We start from the raw sequence: 15,566 nt of genomic DNA, 5'->3' as shown, positions 1-15,566 counted from the left end.
ACACACACAGACAATCTCACCCCACATTGACATGAACACAGACACTCTCACCCCACACGGACATGAACACGGGGACACTCTCACCCCACACTCACTTTAACACAGAGACACTCTGACCCCACACTGACATAAACACACAGACACTCTCACCCCACACTGACATTAACACACAGACACTCTCACCCCACACTGACATTAACACACAGACACTCTCACCCCACACTCACTTTAACACACAGACACTCTCACCCCACACTCACTTTAACACAGACACTCTCACCCCACACTGACATTGAAACACAGTCTCAACCCACAATGATATTAACGCAGGGACACTCTCACCCCACACGGATATTAACACAGAGACACTCTCACCCCACACTGACATTAACACACAGACACTCTCACCCCACACTCACTTTAACACAGAGACACTCTGACCACACACTGACATAAACACACAGACACTCTCACCCCACACTGAGATTAACACACAGACACTCTCACCCCACACTGACATTATCACACAGACACTCTCACCCCACACTGACATCAGCACAGGGACACTGTCAACCCAGACTGACTTTCTCACCCCACATTGACATTAACACAGGGACACTCTCACCCCACACTGACAGTAACACAGAGACACTCTCACCCCACACTGACATTAACACAGACACTCTCACCCCACACTGACAGTAACTCACAGACACTCTCACCCCACACTGACATTAACACACAGACACTCTCACCCCACACTGACATTAACACACAGACTCTCTCACCCCACACTGACATTAACACACAGACACTCTCACACCACACTGACATTAACACACAGACACTCTCACCCCACACTGACATCAACAGAGACACTCTCACCCCACACTGACATTAACACACAGACTCTCTCACCCCACACTGACATTAACACGCAGACACTCTCACCCCACACTGACATTAACACACAGACACTCTCACCCCACACTAACATTAACACACAGACACTCTCACCCCACACTGACATTAACACACAGACACTCTCACCCCACACTGACAGTAACTCACAGACACTCTCACCCCACACTAACATTAACACACAGACACTCTCACCCCACACTGACATTAACACACAGACACTCTCACCCCACACTAACATTAACACACAGACACTCTCACCCCACACTGACATTAACACACAGACACTCTCACCCCACACTGACATTAACACAGAGATTCTCTCACCCCACACTGACATTTACACAGAGACACTCTCACCCCACACTGACATTAACACACAGACACCCTCACCCCAAACTGACATTAACACACAGACACTCTCACCCCAAACTGTCATTAACACAGAGACACTCTCAACCCACACTGACATCAACAGAGACACTCTCACCCCACTCTGACATTAACACACAGACACCCTCACCCCACACTGACATTCACACACTGACACTCTCACCCCACACTGACAGTAACACACAGACACTCTCACCCCACACTGACAATAACACAGAGACTCACTCACCCCACACTGACATTTACACAGAGACACTCTCACCCCACACTGACAGTAACTCACAGACACTCTCACCCCACACTGACATTTACGCACAGAATCTCTCACCCCACACTGACATTAACGCAGAGATACTCTCACCCGACACTGATATTAACACAGAGATACTCTCACCCGACACTGACATTAACACAGAGACACTCTCACCCCACACTGACATTAACACAGACACACTCTCACCCCACACTGATATTAACACAGAGATACTCTCAACCGACACTGACATGAACACACAGACACTCTCACCCCACACTGACATTAACACAGACACACTCTCACCCCACACTGATATTAACACAGAGATACTCTCACCCGACACTGACATTAACACAGAGACACTCTCACCCCACACAGACATTAACACAGAGACACTCTCACCCGACACTGACATTAACGCAGAGACACTCTCACCCGACACTGACATTAACACAGAGACACTCTCACCCCACACTGACATTAACTTAGAGACACTCTTACCCCACACTAATATTAACACAGAGATACTCTCACCCGACACTGACATTAGCACACGGACACTCTCACCCGACACTGACATTAACACAGAGAGACACTCTTACCCCACTCTGACATTAACACAGAGACACTCTCACCCCACACTGACATTAACACAGAGACACTCTCACCCCACACTGACATTAACACAGAGACACTCTCACCCCACACTGACATTAACACAGAGAGACACTCTTACCCCACTCTGACATTAACACAGAGACACTCTCACCCCACACTGACATTAACACAGAGACACTCTCACCCCACACTGACATTAACACAGAGACACTCTCACCCCACTCTGACATGAACACACAGACACTCTCACCCCACTCTGACATTAACGCACAGACACTCTGACCCCACACTGACATTAACACAGGGACACTCTCACCCCACACTGACATTAACACACAGACACTCTCACCCCACACTGACATCAACACAGGGACACTCTCACCCCACACTGACATTTACACAGAGACACTCTCACCCCACACTGACAGTAACTCACAGACACTCTCACCCCACACTGACATTAACAGAGACACCCTCACCCCACACTGACATTAACACACAGACACTTTCACCCCGCACTTACATTTACACAGAGACACTCTCACCCCACACTGACATTAACACAGAGACACTCTCACCCCACACTGACATTTACACAGACACTCTCACCCCACACTGACATTTACACAGAGACACTCTCACCCCACACTGACATTAACACACAGACACTCTCACCCCACACTGACATTTACACAGAGACACTCTCACCCCACACTGACATGAACACACAGACACTCTCACCCCACACTGACATTTACACAGAGACACTCTCACCCCACACTGACATTAACACACAGACACTCTCACCCCACACTGACATTTACACAGAGACACTCTCACCCCACACTGACATTAACACACGGACACTCTGACCCCACACTGATATGAACACCCAGACACTCTCACCCGACACTGACATTAACACACAGACACTCTCACCACACACTGACATTAACACACACACACTCTCACCCGACACTGACATGAACACACGGACACTCTCACCCCACGCTGATGTCAACACAGAGACACACTCACCCCACACTGACATGAACACACGGACACTCTCACCCCACGCTGATGTCAACACAGAGACACACTCACCCCACACTGACATTAACGCACACACACTCTCACCCCACACTGACATGAACACACGGACACTCTCACCCCACGCTGATGTCAACACACAGACACTCTCACCCTACACTGACATTAACACACAGACACTCTCACTCCACACTGACATTAACACAGACACACTCTCACCCCACACTGACATGAACACACAGACATGCTCACCCCACACTGATATTTTCACAGAGACTCTTTCACCCCTCACTGAGATTAACACGGGGACACTCTCTCCCCACACTGACAATAACACACAGACACTCTCACCCTGCACGGACATTAACACGGGGACACTCTCACCCCACACGAACTTTAACACGGGGACTCTCTCATTCCACCCTGACATTAACACACAGACACTCTGACCCCACACTGATATTAACACACAGACACTCTCACCCGACACTGACATTAACAAACAGACACTCTCACCCGACACGGACATGAACACAGAGACACTCTCACCCCACACTGATATAAACACACAGACACTCTCACCCGACACTGACATTAACAAACAGACACTCTCACCCGACACGGACATGAACACAGAGACACTCTCACCCCACACTGACATGAACACAGAGACACTCTGACCACACACTGACATTAACACACGGACACTCTGACCCCACACTGATATTAACACACAGACACTCTCACCCGACACTGAAATTAACACACAGACACTCTCACCCCACACTGAAATTAACACACAGACACTCTCACCCCACACTGACATTAACACACACACACTCTCACCCCACACTGAAATTAACACACACACACTCTCACCACAAACTGACATGAACACGCAGACACTCCAAACCAAACACTGACATGAACACACACAGACAATCTCACCCCACATTGACATAAACACAGACACTCTCACCCCACACGGACATGAACACGGGGACACTCTCACCCCACACTCACTTTAACACAGAGACACACTGACCCCACACTGACATAAACACACAGACACTCTCACCCCACACTGACATTAACACACAGACACTCTCACCCCACACTGACATTAACACACAGACACTCTCACCCCACACTCACTTTAACACAGAGACACTCTCACCCCACACTGACATTGACACACAGACACTCTCACCCCACACTGACATTTTCACAGAGACACTCTCACCCCACACTGACTTTATCACACAGACACTCTCACCCCACACTGACATTAACACACAGACACTCTCAACCCTCACTGACATTTACACACAGACAATCTCACCCGACACTGACATTAACACACCGACACTCTCACCCCACACTGACATTAACACAGAGACACTCTCACCCCACACTAACATTAACACACGGACACTCTGACCCCACACTGATATTAACACCCAGACACTCTCACCCCACACGGACATCAACACAGGGACACTCTCACCCCACACTGACATTTACGCACAGAATCTCTCACCCCACACTGACATTAACGCAGAGATACTCTCACCCGACACTGATATTAACACAGAGATACTCTCACCCGACACTGACATTAACACAGAGACACTCTCACCCCACACTGACATTAACACAGACACACTCTCACCCCACACTGATATTAACACAGAGATACTCTCAACCGACACTGACATGAACACACAGACACTCTCACCCCACACTGACATTAACACAGACACACTCTCACCCCACACTGATATTAACACAGAGATACTCTCACCCGACACTGACATTAACACAGAGACACTCTCACCCCACACAGACATTAACACAGAGACACTCTCACCCGACACTGACATTAACGCAGAGACACTCTCACCCGACACTGACATTAACACAGAGACACTCTCACCCCACACTGACATTAACTTAGAGACACTCTTACCCCACACTAATATTAACACAGAGATACTCTCACCCGACACTGACATTAGCACACGGACACTCTCACCCGACACTGACATTAACACAGAGAGACACTCTTACCCCACTCTGACATTAACACAGAGACACTCTCACCCCACACTGACATTAACACAGAGACACTCTCACCCCACACTGACATTAACACAGAGACACTCTCACCCCACACTGACATTAACACAGAGAGACACTCTTACCCCACTCTGACATTAACACAGAGACACTCTCACCCCACACTGACATTAACACAGAGACACTCTCACCCCACACTGACATTAACACAGAGACACTCTCACCCCACTCTGACATGAACACACAGACACTCTCACCCCACTCTGACATTAACGCACAGACACTCTGACCCCACACTGACATTAACACAGGGACACTCTCACCCCACACTGACATTAACACACAGACACTCTCACCCCACACTGACATCAACACAGGGACACTCTCACCCCACACTGACATTTACACAGAGACACTCTCACCCCACACTGACAGTAACTCACAGACACTCTCACCCCACACTGACATTAACAGAGACACCCTCACCCCACACTGACATTAACACACAGACACTTTCACCCCGCACTTACATTTACACAGAGACACTCTCACCCCACACTGACATTAACACAGAGACACTCTCACCCCACACTGACATTTACACAGACACTCTCACCCCACACTGACATTTACACAGAGACACTCTCACCCCACACTGACATTAACACACAGACACTCTCACCCCACACTGACATTTACACAGAGACACTCTCACCCCACACTGACATGAACACACAGACACTCTCACCCCACACTGACATTTACACAGAGACACTCTCACCCCACACTGACATTAACACACAGACACTCTCACCCCACACTGACATTTACACAGAGACACTCTCACCCCACACTGACATTAACACACGGACACTCTGACCCCACACTGATATGAACACCCAGACACTCTCACCCGACACTGACATTAACACACAGACACTCTCACCACACACTGACATTAACACACACACACTCTCACCCGACACTGACATGAACACACGGACACTCTCACCCCACGCTGATGTCAACACAGAGACACACTCACCCCACACTGACATGAACACACGGACACTCTCACCCCACGCTGATGTCAACACAGAGACACACTCACCCCACACTGACATTAACGCACACACACTCTCACCCCACACTGACATGAACACACGGACACTCTCACCCCACGCTGATGTCAACACACAGACACTCTCACCCTACACTGACATTAACACACAGACACTCTCACTCCACACTGACATTAACACAGACACACTCTCACCCCACACTGACATTAACACACAGACACTCTCACTCCACACTGACATTAACACAGACACACTCTCACCCCACACTGACATGAACACACAGACATGCTCACCCCACACTGATATTTTCACAGAGACTCTTTCACCCCTCACTGAGATTAACACGGGGACACTCTCTCCCCACACTGACAATAACACACAGACACTCTCACCCTGCACGGACATTAACACGGGGACACTCTCACCCCACACGAACTTTAACACGGGGACTCTCTCATTCCACCCTGACATTAACACACAGACACTCTGACCCCACACTGATATTAACACACAGACACTCTCACCCGACACTGACATTAACAAACAGACACTCTCACCCGACACGGACATGAACACAGAGACACTCTCACCCCACACTGACATGAACACAGAGACACTCTGACCACACACTGACATTAACACACGGACACTCTGACCCCACACTGATATTAACACACAGACACTCTCACCCGACACTGAAATTAACACACAGACACTCTCACCCCACACTGAAATTAACACACAGACACTCTCACCCCACACTGACATTAACACACACACACTCTCACCCCACACTGAAATTAACACACACACACTCTCACCACAAACTGACATGAACACGCAGACACTCCAAACCAAACACTGACATGAACACACACAGACAATCTCACCCCACATTGACATAAACACAGACACTCTCACCCCACACGGACATGAACACGGGGACACTCTCACCCCACACTCACTTTAACACAGAGACACACTGACCCCACACTGACATAAACACACAGACACTCTCACCCCACACTGACATTAACACACAGACACTCTCACCCCACACTGACATTAACACACAGACACTCTCACCCCACACTCACTTTAACACAGAGACACTCTCACCCCACACTGACATTGACACACAGACACTCTCACCCCACACTGACATTTTCACAGAGACACTCTCACCCCACACTGACTTTATCACACAGACACTCTCACCCCACACTGACATTAACACACAGACACTCTCAACCCTCACTGACATTTACACACAGACAATCTCACCCGACACTGACATTAACACACCGACACTCTCACCCCACACTGACATTAACACAGAGACACTCTCACCCCACACTAACATTAACACACGGACACTCTGACCCCACACTGATATTAACACCCAGACACTCTCACCCCACACGGACATCAACACAGGGACACTCTCACCCCACACTGACATTTACACAGAGACACTCTCACCCCACACTGACAGTAACTCACAGACACTCTCACCCCACACTGACATTAACAGAGACACCCTCACCCCACACTGACATTAACACACAGACACTTTCACCCCGCACTTACATTTACACAGAGACACTCTCACCCCACACTGACATTAACACAGAGACACTCTCACCCCACACTGACATTTACACAGAGACACTCTCACCCCACACTGACATTAACACACAGACACTCTCACCCCACACTGACATTTACACAGAGACACTCTCACCCCACACTGACATGAACACACAGACACTCTCACCCCACACTGACATTAACACAGAGACAATCTCACCCCACACTGACATTAACAGACGGACAGTCTCACCACACACTGACATAAACACACAGACACTCTCACCCCATACGGACTTTAACACGGGGACACTCTCACTCGACACTGACATTAACACACAGACACTCTCACCCCACACTGACATTAACACAGAGACACTCTCACCCCACACTGACATTAACACACGGACACTCTGACCCCACACTGATATTAACACCCAGACACTCTCACCCGACACTGACATTAACACACAGACACTCTCACCACACACTGACATTAACACACGGACACTCTCACCCCACGCTGATGTCAACACAGAGACACAGTCACCCCACACTGACATGAACACACGGACACTCTCACCCCACGCTGATGTCAACACAGAGACACACTCACCCCACACTGACATTAACACACAGGCACTCTCACCCTCCACTGACATTAACACACAGACACCCTCACCCCACACTGACATTTACGCACAGACACTCTCACCCCACACTGACATGAACACACAGACACTCTCACCCCACACTGACATTAACACAGACACACTCTCACCCCACACTGACATGAACACACAGACATGCTCACCCCACACTGATATTTTCACAGAGACTCTTTCACCCTTCACTGAGATTAACACGGGGACACTCTCTCCCCACACTGACAATAACACACAGACACTCTCACCCCACACTGACATGAACACACAGACACTCTCACCCTGCACGGACATTAACACGGGGACACTCTCACCCCACACGAACTTTAACACGGGGACTCTCTCATTCCACCCTGACATTAACACACAGACACTCTGACCCCACACTGATATGAACACACAGACACTCTCACCCGACACGGACATGAACACAGAGACACTCTCACCCCACACTGAAATTAACACACAGACACTCTCACGCCACACTGACATGAACACACAGACACTCTGACCCCACACTGACATTAACACACAGACACTCTGACCACACACTGACATTTACACACGGACACTCTGACCCCACACTGATATTAACACACAGACACTCTCACCCGACACTGAAATTAACACACAGACACTCTCACCCCACACTGAAATTAACACACAGACACTCTGACCCCACACTGAAATTAACACACAGACACTCTCACCCCACACTGACATTAACACACACACACTCTCACCCCACACTGAAATTAACACACACACACTCTCACCACAAACTGACATGAACACGCAGACACTCCAAACCAAACACTGACATGAACACACACAGACAATCTCACCCCACATTGACATGAACACAGACACTCTCACCCCACACGGACATGAACACGGGGACACTCTCACCCCACACTCACTTTAACACAGAGACACTCTGACCCCACACTGACATAAACACACAGACACTCTCACCCCACACTGACATTAACACACAGACACTCTCACCCCACACTGACATTAACACACAGACACTCTCACCCCACACTCACTTTAACACAGAGACACTCTCACCCCACACTGACATTGACACACAGACACTCTCACCCCACACTGACATTTTCACAGAGACACTCTCACCCCACACTGACTTTATCACACAGACACTCTCACCCCACACTGACATTAACACACAGACACTCTCAACCCTCACTGACATTTACACACAGACAATCTCACCCGACACTGACATTAACACACCGACACTCTCACCCCACACTGACATTAACACAGAGACACTCTCACCCCACACTGACATTAACACACGGACACTCTGACCCCACACTGATATTAACACCCAGACACTCTCACCCCACACGGACATTAACACGGGGACTCTCTCACCCCACACTCACATTAACACACAGACACTCTCACACCACACTGACATGAACACAGAGACACTCTCACCCCACACTGACGTCAACACAGAGACACACTCACCCCACACTGACATTAACACACAGACACCTTCACCCCACGCTGACGTCAACACAGAGACACACTCACCCCACACTGACGTCAACACACAGACACCCTCACCCCACGCTGACGTCAACACAGAGACACTCTCACCCTACACTGACATTAACACACAGACACTCTCACCCCATACTGACATTAACACACAGACACCCTGACCAAACACGGACATTAACAAACAGACACTCTGACCCCACACGGACATTAACACGGGGACACTCTCACCCCACACTCACTTTCACACACAGACACTCTCACCCCACACTGACATGAACACACAGACACTCTGACCCCACACTGACATTAACACACAGACACTCTCACCCCACACTGACATTAACACACACACACTCTCACCACAATCTGACATGAACACACAGACACTCTCACCCCACTCTGATATTAACACACAGACACTCTCACCCCACACTGACATTAACACACAGACACTCTCACCCCACACTGACATTAACACACAGACACTCTCACCCCACACGGACATGAACACGGGGACACTCTCACGCCACACTGACATTGAAACACAGACAGTCTCAACCCACAATGATATTAACGCAGGGACACTCTCACCCCACACGGATATTAACACAGAGACACTCTCACCCCACACTGACATTGACATACAGACACTCTCACCCCACACTGACATTAACACACAGACACTCTCACCCCACACTGACATTAACACACAGACACTCTCACCCCACACTCACTTTAACACAGAGACACTCTGACCACACACTGACATAAACACACAGACACTCTCACCCCACACTGACATGGAAACACAGACACTCTCACCCCACACTGAGATTAACACACAGACACTCTCACCCACACTGACATTATCACACAGACACTCTCACCCCACACTGACATTAACACACAGACACTCTCACCCCACACTGACATAAACACACAGTCACTCTCACCCCTGACTGACATTAACACAGGGACACTGTCAACCCAGACTGACTTTCTCACCCCACATTGACATTAACACAGAGAGACACTCTTACCCCACTCTGACATTAACACAGAGACACTCTCACCCCACACTGACATTAACACAGAGACACTCTCACCCCACACTGACATTAACACAGAGACACTCTCACCCCACACTGACATTAACACAGAGAGACACTCTTACCCCACTCTGACATTAACACAGAGACACTCTCACCCCACACTGACATTAACACAGAGACACTCTCACCCCACACTGACATTAACACAGAGACACTCTCACCCCACTCTGACATTAACACACAGACACTCTCACCCCACTCTGACATTAACGCACAGACACTCTGACCCCACACTGACATTAACACAGGGACACTCTCACCCCACACTGACATTAACACACAGACACTCTCACCCCACACTGACATCAACACAGGGACACTCTCACCCCACACTGACATTTACACAGAGACACTCTCACCCCACACTGACAGTAACTCACAGACACTCTCACCCCACACTGACATTAACAGAGACACCCTCACCCCACACTGACATTAACACACAGACACTTTCACCCCGCACTTACATTTACACAGAGACACTCTCACCCCACACTGACATTAACACAGAGACACTCTCACCCCACACTGACATTTACACAGACACTCTCACCCCACACTGACATTTACACAGAGACACTCTCACCCCACACTGACATTAACACACAGACACTCTCACCCCACACTGACATTTACACAGAGACACTCTCACCCCACACTGACATGAACACACAGACACTCTCACCCCACACTGACATTAACACAGAGACACTCTCACCCCACACTGACATTAACACACGGACACTCTGACCCCACACTGATATTAACACCCAGACACTCTCACCCGACACTGACATTAACACACAGACACTCTCACCACACACTGACATTAACACACACACACTCTCACCCGACACTGACATGAACACACGGACACTCTCACCCCACGCTGATGTCAACACAGAGACACACTCACCCCACACTGACATGAACACACGGACACTCTCACCCCACGCTGATGTCAACACAGAGACACACTCACCCCACACTGACATTAACACACAGGCACTCTCACCCTCCACTGACATTAACACACAGACACCCTCACCCCACACTGACATTAACGCACAGACACTCTCACCCCACACTGACATGAACACACGGACACTCTCACCCCACGCTGATGTCAACACACAGACACTCTCACCCTACACTGACATTAACACACAGACACTCTCACTCCACACTGACATTAACACAGACACACTCTCACCCCACACTGACATGAACACACAGACATGCTCACCCCACACTGATATTTTCACAGAGACTCTTTCACCCCTCACTGAGATTAACACGGGGACACTCTCTCCCCACACTGACAATAACACACAGACACTCTCACCCTGCACGGACATTAACACGGGGACACTCTCACCCCACACGAACTTTAACACGGTGACTCTCTCATTCCACCCTGACATTAACACACAGACACTCTGACCCCACACTGATATTAACACACAGACACTCTCACCCGACACTGACATTAACAAACAGACACTCTCACCCGACACGGACATGAACACAGAGACACTCTCACCCCACACTGACATGAACACACAGACACTCTGACCCCACACTGACATTAACACAGAGACACTCTGACCACACACTGACATTAACACACGGACACTCTGACCCCACACTGATATTAACACACAGACACTCTCACCCGACACTGAAATTAACACACAGACACTCTCACCCCACACTGAAATTAACACACAGACACTCTCACCCCACACTGACATTAACACACACACACTCTCACCCCACACTGAAATTAACACACACACACTCTCACCACAAACTGACATGAACACGCAGACACTCCAAACCAAACACTGACATGAACACACACATACAATCTCACCCCACACTGACATGAACACAGACACTCTCACCCCACACGGACATGAACACGGGGACACTCTCACCCCACACTCACTTTAACACAGAGACACTCTGACCCCACACTGACATAAACACACAGACACTCTCACCCCACACTGACATTAACACACAGACACTCTCACCCCACACTGACATTAACACACAGACACTCTGACCACACACTGACATAAACACACAGACACTCTCACCCCACACTGACATTGAAACACAGACACTCTCACCCCACACTGAGATTAACACACAGACACTCTCAACCCTCACTGACATTTACACACCGACACTCTCACCCCACACTGACATTAACACAGAGACACTCTCAGCCCACACTGACATTAACACACGGACACTCTGACCCCACACTGATATTAACACCCAGACACTCTCAACCCACACTGACATTAACACACCGACACTCTCACCCCACACTGACATTAACACAGAGACACTGTCAACCCAGACTGACTTTCTCACCCCACATTGACATTAACACAGGGACACTCTCACCCCACACTGACAGTAACACAGAGACACTCTCACCCCACACTGACATTAACACAGACACTCTCACCCCACACTAACATTAACACACAGACACTCTCACCCCACACTGACATTAACACACAGACTCTCTCACCCCACACTGACATTAACACACAGACACTCTCACCCCACACTGACATTAACACACAGACTCTCTCACCCCACACTGACATTAACACACAGACACTCTCACCCCACACTGACATTAACACACAGACACTCTCACCCCACACTAACATTAACACACAGACACTCTCACCCCACACTGACATTAACACACAGACACTCTCACCCCACACTGACAGTAACTCACAGACACTCTCACCCCACACTGACATTAACACAGAGATTCTCTCACCCCACACTGACATTTACACAGAGACACTCTCACCCCACACTGACATTAACACAGGGACACTCTCACCCCACACTGACATTAACACAGAGACTCTCTCACCCCACACTGACATTAACACAGAGACACTCTCACCCCACACTGACATCAACAGAGACACTCTCACCCCACTCTGACATTAACACAGGGACACTCTCACCCCAAACTGACATTAACACAGAGACACTCTCACCCCACACTGACATTAACACACAGACACTCTCACCCCACTCTGACATTAACACACAGACACCCTCACCCCAAACTGACATTAACACACAGACACTCTCACCCCAAACTGTCATTAACACAGAGACACTCTCACCCCACACTGACATCAACAGAGACACTCTCACCCCACTCTGACATTAACACACAGACACCCTCACCCCACACTGACATTCACACACTGACACTCTCACCCCACACTGACAGTAACACACAGACACTCTCACCCCACACTGACAATAACACAGAGACTCACTCACCCCACACTGACATTTACACAGAGACACTCTCACCCCACACTGACAGTAACTCACAGACACTCTCACCCCACACTGACATTTACGCACAGAATCTCTCACCCCACACTGACATTAACGCAGAGATACTCTCACCCGACACTGATATTAACACAGAGATACTCTCACCCGACACTGACATTAACACAGAGACACTCTCACCCCACACTGACATTAACACAGACACACTCTCACCCCACACTGATATTAACACAGAGATACTCTCAACCGACACTGACATGAACACACAGACACTCTCACCCCACACTGACATTAACACAGACACACTCTCACCCCACACTGACATTAACACAGAGACACTCTCACCCCACACTGACATTAACGCAGAGATACTCTCACCCGACACTGATATTAACACAGAGATACTCTCACCCGACACTGACATTAACACAGAGACACTCTCACCCCACACTGACATTAACACAGACACACTCTCACCCCACACTGATATTAACACAGAGATACTCTCAACCGACACTGACATGAACACACAGACACTCTCACCCCACACTGACATTAACACAGACACACTCTCACCCCACACTGATATTAACACAGAGATACTCTCACCCGACACTGACATTAACACAGAGACACTCTCACCCCACACAGACATTAACACAGAGAGACTCTCACCCGACACTGACATTAACGCAGAGACACTCTCACCTGACACTGACATTAACACAGAGACACTCTCACCCCACACTGACATTAACTTAGAGACACTCTTACCCCACACTGATATTAACACAGAGATACTCTCACCCGACACTGACATTAGCACACGGACACTCTCACCCGACACTGACATTAACACAGAGAGACACTCTTACCCCACACTGACATTAACACAGAGACACTC

At 49.0% G+C, this 15,566-nt stretch overlaps 1 protein-coding gene across 1 annotated transcript in view; it reads left to right on the top strand.

Moving 5' to 3' along the window:
* LOC137324929 (ADAMTS-like protein 2) overlaps positions 1–15,566 on the top strand; it is a 330,648-nt gene that overhangs the window by 261,713 nt on the left and 53,369 nt on the right. The gene's annotated exons all lie outside the window — the stretch shown is intronic.

This window comes from Heptranchias perlo, chromosome 9, assembly GCF_035084215.1.
Source record: "Heptranchias perlo isolate sHepPer1 chromosome 9, sHepPer1.hap1, whole genome shotgun sequence".
Classification (NCBI taxonomy): Eukaryota; Metazoa; Chordata; class Chondrichthyes; order Hexanchiformes; family Hexanchidae; genus Heptranchias; species Heptranchias perlo.
The sequence above is the reverse complement of the archived record's forward strand: the minus strand, read 5'-3'. Positions and strand labels throughout refer to the sequence as shown.